Source organism: Colossoma macropomum, unplaced genomic scaffold (genome assembly GCF_904425465.1).
Source record: "Colossoma macropomum unplaced genomic scaffold, Colossoma_macropomum, whole genome shotgun sequence".
Taxonomy (NCBI): domain Eukaryota; kingdom Metazoa; phylum Chordata; class Actinopteri; order Characiformes; family Serrasalmidae; genus Colossoma; species Colossoma macropomum.
Window position 1 is genome coordinate 28,151,820 of NW_023494809.1, and position 7,753 is coordinate 28,159,572.

Consider the following 7,753-nt stretch of genomic DNA (forward strand, 5'->3'; position numbering starts at 1 on the left):
CAAAACCCATGAAAGCTCACTTGATTACATAACTGAGTTATAACTCTTCACAGGTGATACGGTAGTGTGCAAAAGTCAGAGTGAGTCACTCTTCACCTTTATTCCAGCTTCCATTCCTTTCAGGAGACTCACTTTCAGCTCCTCAAAGAATCTGCAGACACACCTCCAAAGTTCAGTCTTAGAAGCTGGTTGATAATTTTCTGAAGTAATCAAACCCATTCAGTGGTGTTGAGGTCTGGACTCTGGGGTGGTCAGTCCATCGTTCAGCTTCTTTGTTTGATGTGTCCGTCTCCTTTTCTCAGTGAGGTTCTTCTTGATCAGCTACACATCCTTTCAGACCCACAGCGCTGAGTCGTCTTCTCACAGTGGAAGGATGGACAGAAACACCTGTGGATGTTTTCAGATCTGAAGCAGCTTGATTTTCTCCTCTCTCTCAGAGATGAAAACTTGAAGTGCTGTTTATCTGATGGGGGCAGCTTTGGTGTCTACCAGCTCTTCCAGGTGGTTGTTAGGAGCCACATTTTCTCTGTAGCTTTTAACCATTTTTAAACTTCATTTTGGCAAACTTTTTTTTTCATGCAAGATTATCTAATATCTAATCTCCATAGAATTTTTACCTGAGAAATGAATAACTTGTGACTAGTACTTAATGGCCATTTTAACTCGAAATTAAATGAAGGGCGCTCTCTGGCTTTTGCACATTACTATATATTCAAAAAAAACTTTGGTGTGCAATATTCTTTGCCATTTTCTGTCCTACATATATATGAAAAAGAAACAATAACAAAAAGCATTTTGTTTTATTTTGGGAATGGCTATAAAGTTCTGCCTATTAACTGACAATTTGTTGGACTCTCAGCCTTTAAGTTCACTTATTAAAATCATTTTGGACGTTCTGTAGATGTGTGGTTTGGTGGGCAGTTTCAGTTCCAAACGTCTTCAACAAGCACATTACTGTCCACTGTAATCAGAGTGATTTCTGGACTTGATGCTGTTCTTTCAGGCCTGTAAAATTTCTTCTGGTGCTGTTATTGTTGTATCATTCACATCTGGACCAGCTATAAAGACAATCCACATATCGCTGCTGTCGGGACAAAACCTCCTATCTCCATTTTTCAGTTTTGGACATAATTTGAAAATGCTTATTGTTCTTTACATTGTGTGTAAATTTCGTAATGAACTGACCAAAATAAACATCCCAAAATGACTTGGAAAAAATTCTGGTTCCATTGACTTACATTAAAAGTGAAGTAGGTTTTTTCCTTCTCCTGTAAAGTTACCATTTTGGAGATATGAGGTTTTGTTTCTGACAACAGCGATATGATGCTGGAATCGTTAGCAACCCATTACCTTTAACATTAGCATCAATCTTCAATTTTTCACAAATGGTGCTGTCAGCGTCTATAATTCATAACATATACATGCATTTGTACAGTCGAAAAGAGGGGCCAGGTCAAAGTAAGCTAGTTAGAAGTTGCATGTTTAACTGCATTTTGCATACGGTTGCCTGCTGACTTTAATTTATGGTATCCTCATTATACTGTTTGTCAAATAAACCTTTGTCTAAAGACCTGTTCTTTCTCTGAGCCTCCTATTAGCGAAAGCATCGAGATGACAAGTTTACTTTGTTCATAAAATATTTTATTGATTTACATCCACGAACAAATGGGCTAGTCCATACACCACAAAGACGACCATATTACATTCTTTCCAGTTTCATGACAATACTGAACCTTACAGGTTTGCTAATCATTATTTATTTTTTTTCCCAACAAAAAAATTGGCTTGATGACTTTATGTATCTTATATCCGTACTAACTGAGTGCAAAATGATGTGGCACTTCTTGCTCTTAAAAGCGATAATAAATTCAAGTCTTCTGGGTATAAGAGTGGCACTTCGTGTGGAGCACCTTTTATTATTTTAAGTTAGTATATTTTTTGTTAAATTAGCTATAATTTACATAGTAGTACTGCTAACATTTAAAGAAATGTTAGAAATGTTTTTGGCAGCATTTATTAAAACCAGCTTAAAGGTGCAGTGTGTAAGATTTAGTGGTGAGGCTGCAGTTTGCAACCATCTGAATCATCCTCCCTCACCCTTCCCTTTCCAAGCGTGTAGTAGAACCTACAGTGGCCAGCAGGTTTTCTGCCGTCGCCTGTCCCGACTTCGTTTTGCTTCTTCATGTTTTTGCTTCTTTGATGATGAGGATTCATCCTCCCTTGTGCTAAATAATAAACCTGATCCTCCATTTGTCAAAATTTGGGTTCTCAAACTTCTTGCAACCTAAAATGGTCAGCCAGCAACAGCAGCAACCACTGATTCTTCTTCTTTCTACGTCTTCCAACCGGAACTACAGTGCCACCAAATTCAAGTTGCTGCTTCAGCGTAAGAATGCGAATGGCGCCCTCTAGAGCCAGTGTTTGGTTTGTCTATTCTCAACTTCCGTAGAAACATAGCGGCACAACATGGCGCCCTCTGTTGGAAGAGGAGCCACCAGAGCCAGTTTATGAAGAGACTGACCTCTTCCTATTTCCCCTATTATATCAAAAACATGACTCCAAAACGCCAGAGGGCCACTGTGAGGGAGTTCTCAAGTAATGGGAGTGAATGAAGCTAAACGGCTAAAAACGAAAAGTTAAAATAGTTTCTAATCACTCGCCCAGAACTTTCCTTTAATTTTAGAAAGTAGAAGGATGGATTTCACTAAAAAAGCAAAGAAAACTTACCTATATCTTTAATTTTTTTCCACAGTAAACGGGTTTTGGGCAGCAGGACGCTAACATTACTGCTACTGAGTGCTGATTGGTTGGTGAGCGGAGCAGCTCATTGGCTGTTTGTGCTCACAGACGTTATGTACGTACGAGACGCCGTTTTAAACTCCTATAACTCGAGTTTAAAAGCGGAGTTAAAATGTTTTATGCTGCTCTGTGTTCAGGATATGAATGTATTCTTTTATATGTAAACATGTTTAAGCATTTATAAACTATGATTTTGTTTAAACGCTCCATATTAACTCATTCATTTTATACTTGCTCCGGAGCGCCCTCTAGTGTTTGAGAAACCCAGAAGACATTACAGAGTGGGAATTCTCCTCTCTACAAGTTCTCTTTCAGGGCTCATTTGAAGGGACCTTAGAAGGGCTCATTTTAAGCTAACGAAAACACAACGATTCATAGCTACAGGTGATTATACACTAATAAAAACATGCTTTTCCGTTTCTGCTAATACAGGGGTGTCCAGTCACACCCGCAAAGGGATGGCATGGCTGCAGGTTTTCATTCCAGCAAAACAGGAGATCACCTGATCAGTTGTTCGACTGAAACCAGTTGATTAAAGAAGTGGAATCAGGTGAGCTCCTGCTTGTTTGGAATGAAAACCTGCAGCCACACCGGCCCTCTGGGGGTAAGACCGGCCCCCCACCCTGTGCTAACGGACTCCCCTAAATCTTACACACTGCACCTTAAAGTCAGACGCTCAACAAAATTTAAAAAAAAAAAACAAAAAAAAACTTGTATTAACTAATGATGTAATACCATTCAGTGTTCACTTCTATTATCTAACACAGAAGGCCTCAATCTGGTCCTCAGGACCCAAAACAGTCCATATTTCCCTGTGTGAACAAACATGTGGACCATCTGGGGGGCCCTGAGGATCAGTTTCAGAACCACTGATCTAACCACTTCAGATCATACTAATGGCAAACAAACCTAGTTTTGTTAAGTGTTGCAAAAATGCCAGCTACACTACAGACTTTTTCAGTTCTGCCATATTTCAAAACATTCACTTGCATCTGTTTTTAAAGTCTTCATAAAAACAAAACAACAAAAAAAACACAATTCCCAACATGATTCTTACTTTTCACAATATTAACATTCTATTCTTTCGCTACACCAGCGTTAATGAACTACCACTGAAATGAATTCTGTCGTCTGGAGGTTCTCAAAGATCCCCAGCACTTTTTTTTTTTTTAAATATTCCAGCTTCCAATACACCTGAGCCAAATAAGCATTTTATAGCCCTTGATTACATAGTACAGATGTTCTGGGAGCTGAAATAAAAAAAAAAACGCAGACTGGATGGTATCCCTGTGGTCTGATGGGAACGTGTGATGTAGTCCAACAGTGCAAAACAACAATTCGAAAACAGTAGACTAGCCTTTACCAAGGCAATAAGTGGGTTTTTCTGGAGTCACTGGGGCCTCAGTTCTCAAACACCAAAACGATTTGATCATAACTGTGTACAGCAGATTCAGACCGATCATGACTGTGCACAACAAAATGCCAGTGTAAGGATATATAAATTCCAGCAAACACAACGTAGACGGCGCCACGTGCCTGAGCTTCAGCATCAGGCCTTAAGACTTTTTTTAGGTGTAAGACTTTGTCACCTGTATTACGATAAAAGATGAACTAACATTCATTGCAAGTGCAGCAGTTCAGTTTTTTAGCATCAATTATTCAGAATCATTTTCTTAAAACTGTATACAGCTAGTATTTCTCAAAATTATGTATACATCTGGTGCCATGAAATAGCTTCTGCCCCCCTGTCTGAACGTGACTGCTAATGCCTGGACCACACTACAGGATAACCAAGCCGATTCTGAGGCCAATATGCTTTTTCCGACAATTGCAAAAGGTTTCCCAATTTCAGGCTGGATTAAAATTCTATATGTATATTAAAAGTATATATATATATATATATATATATATATATATATATATATATATATATATATATACACACACATATATACACAGTGGTGCTTGAAAGTTTCTGAACCCTTTAGAATTTTCTATATTTCTGCATAAATTTGACCTAAAACTTCATCATATTTCCTCATATTGTATCATTATTCTTCCAAATAAATGACCAAGTCTAATATTTTTGTCTCATTTGTTTCATTTGGTTCTTCTTATCTACTATTAGGACTTGTGTGAAAATCTTTAGGTCAAATTTAAGCAGAAATATAGAAAATTCTAAAGAGTTTTCAAGCACAACTGTGTCTGTGTCTATATATATATATATATATATATATATATATATATATATACACACACACATCATCTAAACCGCTTATCCTTCTGGGTCGCGGTGGGGTGCTGGAGCCTATCCCAGCTGTCACTGGGCGGAAGGCAGGATACATATATATATATACACACACACACACATACATACACACATACTGATGAGCTAAAACATTATGACCACTCACAGACGAAGCAAATAATGTTGATTATCTAACATGTAACGATGCCATGTCAGGTTCTGGTTCTGGAATATATTCAGTCATTATGTAGTTGTTGTGTTGGATGTAGGAGAAACGGGCAAACCTGAGGACTTCAGCACCTCTGACCAGGCCCAAACTCTTACAGCCAGACGACTGGGTCGGCGCATCCCCAAAACGCCAAGACTTGTGGGGTCCTCCTGGTCAGCAGTGATGAGGTTACTGATATTGGTCCAAAGGAGGGACAAACCATGAACCAGCGACAGAGTGCCAGGTGCCCAAGATGCATGAGGGCAATGAAGGCTAACCTGTCTGGTCTGAACCCACAGAAGTGCCACTGTGGCACATTCCAGAAATTGCTGCAGACCGTGGACAGCCAGGTACGTGTGCTCCGTTTTCCCGGGGAAGTGATGGCACCAGGATGCATTGTGGGAAGAAGACAAGCCGGTCGAGGGAGTGTGGTGCTCTGGGCGATGTTCTGGTCCAGACATTCTTGTGGAAGTTCATTAGACAAGTGCCACCAACCTGAACATCACTGCGGACCAGGTCATGGCGATGGTGTTCTGCATTGGCAGTGGCCTCTTTCAGTAAGATAATGCACCCTGCCACTCTGCACACACTGTTCGGGAAGGTTTGAGGAACATGAAGACAAGTTCAAGGTGTTGCTCTGGCCTCCAGATTCCCCAGATCTCAATCCAATCGAGCGGAGATGTGCTAGAACAGCGAGTCCGATCCATGGCGGCACCACCTCACAACTTACAGAAGAAATGTTTGTTGTTGTTGAAGGATCTGCTGCTGACGCCATGGAGCCAAATACAAGAGGTACCTTCAGAGATCTCGCAGAATCCATGGCTTTGTTCACACAGCAGGTAAAAGTGGCCCAAATCCGATCTTTTTCTTCATATGTGACACAGATGAGTGTCTGTGTGTCTGTGTGAACAGATAAACACACTGAATCTGACATTTTCAATTCCGATTTGAGAAGCTTTCATATGTGGTACTGAAATCCAATATGAATCCGATCTGCGGCAGAGCGACCCTGAACAGCCAGATCGGAATTCATGCGACTTTTTACTTCGACCCAACTCCACATTTGTCATAATTTCACGCTGCTGAGACTCATAAACATTTGGGGTGATGTTTCTATTCAAAAAACTAGAAGAGACGTATCCAAACTGCTCTGTGTTTGAAGAAATGTCGAAAGAAATGTCCGAACGTGGCTGTAGGAGAACGAGGCTGCAGCGTCAAAGAACAGTTAAAAGTCTGAAAGCACCTCCGAGTGGCGCAACCGTCTGAGCGTTGGCCCTGTCATCAGGAGATTGTGAGTTCGATCCCTGGTGATGCTACAGCCATCCGTAGCCGGGAGTCCGAGAGAGCACAACTGGCCTCGCTCTCTCTGGGTGGGTGGGATGGCTGCCCTTCTCCCCCCATCAGTCACTCAGCGCGATGCTAGTCAGCGCAGGCGTCTGTTAGCTGACGTAACAGATCTGGCGGTTGGCGCTTTCCTCCGAGCGCGTTCAGCTGTCCAGTGACGTTGCGTGAGCGGCAGCTCGAAAAGATGCGGTGGCTGGTTTCACAGGTCTCGGAGGAAGCCTGTGTTAGCCTTCACCCCCCTAGCGTTGATAGTACTGTGTGATTGGGGGAGTCCTAACTAGCGGGTGGGATTGGAGACGACTAAATTGGGGAGAAAAATCGGGTAAAAATTGAGTCTGAAAGCAAAGTTTTAAGAATCTGAGGACACAAACCAAAGAAGTGACCGCGCCCTTTTTACGGCTCAAACACATTCTGGGTGATGAGCCCAGCTGCCAGTCAGTGAAGCTTCATGATGGCTCCTGTGATGCTGGAGAAGATGAAGCTGATCCTCCAGGAGCAACTGGCGTTCGTTCATAGTCATGATTGTTTACCTCTGGATGAGCCGCATGAAGCTGAGAAAATCAGATTTGGGCCATTTCACCCTGCAGTATGAACGCAGCCCATGTCTCCTCGAGTCAGAGCTGTTATGGTGGCATTCATACTAGGCCATAATGTGGTCATAATGTTTTGGCCCATCTGTGTGTGTTTGTGTCTGTATACATCCTTTTATCTGTCTTGCTGTCGTCTGCCATCTTTGTTTTGATCTAAAATCACGTTGGTTCATGAGAAATTCTGCAAGATCTCAGATTCTGAGCGATGGGACTGTTTTTGATGCTCGGTTTACGAGAATATTCTGAAAGAATGTGGTGTTTTGTTCTGGGCAAATCTTGTAGTGTTGGGGGCTTTCATGACTGAACGATGACTAACGACAAAAAAAATCCATGGAATCTATCATTATGTATACGATCACTCATTTTCAACATCGCTTAGGACTGAAAAACCCTTAAGTGTGGGCCAGGCATAACATATACTGTGCAGCCTTTGTGCTAAAATATCAAATGTTGATATTTACCATAACAAAACCCTTAACAAAAATCAGTCACTACTCTTTCAGGGCACTGCTACACTTCAAGGCTGAATAACCTTCCTCTGGAGCAAAACACATAAGGTTAAAC